Raw genomic sequence first — 1,305 nt, forward strand, 5'->3', positions numbered from 1 at the left:
TGATGATGTTCAAGGATATGCTGACAATATGAGAAAACACTACAAACACCAACCTATTGTTGCTACAGACTGGCCACCAAAAATTGGAAAAGATTTCTTTGGAAGACTAGCACTAGTAGAAAAACAAGACTCCAGCACACAAACAAAATCAGCTTGGCATATGCTAAGAGGACAAGTTGATAAAACAGTTAAACTAACTGGTAACAAAGAGATAAGTGTTGAAGATGTCCTCCAACCCACAGATAGTTCCCTGTCTCTCAGAGTAGTAATAGACGGTCCTCCTGGTATTGGGAAGACCACACTCTGTCGTAAACTGTTAAATATGTGGTCTAATGGACCACTTGTACACCAACAGTATGACTTGGTACTGTACTGTCCTTTAAGGAATAGCAAGATAGCTACAGCTACTACACTAGCTGACCTGTTTGAGTATAAAAGTTCCAAACTTTCAAAAGTAGTTGATTGGTTTTTAGATAGTGATGGAGAAGGATTACTGATAATCTTTGATGGTTGGGATGAACTAAGTGAACAACTCAGACAGTCTTCATTAGCTGCTAGTATCATTCATAGAAAACAGTTAGACGAATGTTCAGTAATTGTTACCTCTCGTAGCTATGCCTCCTCTTCACTTTTGAAAATGGATACTCTCAGTAGACATGTTCAGGTCATTGGGTTTTCTAAGGAAGAAATATCAACAGTAATTATACAAACACTTCAAAAAGATACAAAACTAGCACAAGAACTCATTGATGAAAACACTGAACGTCGAGACAAATGGCGAAAACTAGGCATTGGTGAAGTCATTGAACAAGGCAAATTGCAAGAACATTTTGAAAACTTCAGTAAAAACATTAAAGAAGACTTATTGAAACTAATATTATCAACATACAAATCACATTTCACAACTACTCAAAGCAATAAGGACTCACAACTAGCAGTGAAACTCATTAATGATCTTAAAGTACGAAATGATGTCCAATCATTGTGTTATGTACCACTAGTCTGTTCCATGGTCATCTTAGTTTATTGTAAGGAAGGAGGACACTTACCAACAACACTCACTCAACTCTATGAGAACTTTATTCTACAAACTATCAGAAGACATGTTGAAATAAAATCAAAAAGTGACATTAGCCCATATTCTTTAGGTAGTCTTTCTTCATTACCATCACAGTTAGCTAAACCTTTACAAGAGATGTGTCAATTAGCTTATACTAACCTGGCTAATACAAGAATGACATTCTCTTCACATCAACTAAAGTCACAGAGTGAGGCCGCAGTCAAGGAAGACTATCTTGGATTGAT

Source organism: Amphimedon queenslandica, unplaced genomic scaffold, assembly GCF_000090795.2.
Source record: "Amphimedon queenslandica unplaced genomic scaffold, v1.1 AMPQUscaffold_12897, whole genome shotgun sequence".
In the NCBI taxonomy this organism is placed as follows: domain Eukaryota; kingdom Metazoa; phylum Porifera; class Demospongiae; order Haplosclerida; family Niphatidae; genus Amphimedon; species Amphimedon queenslandica.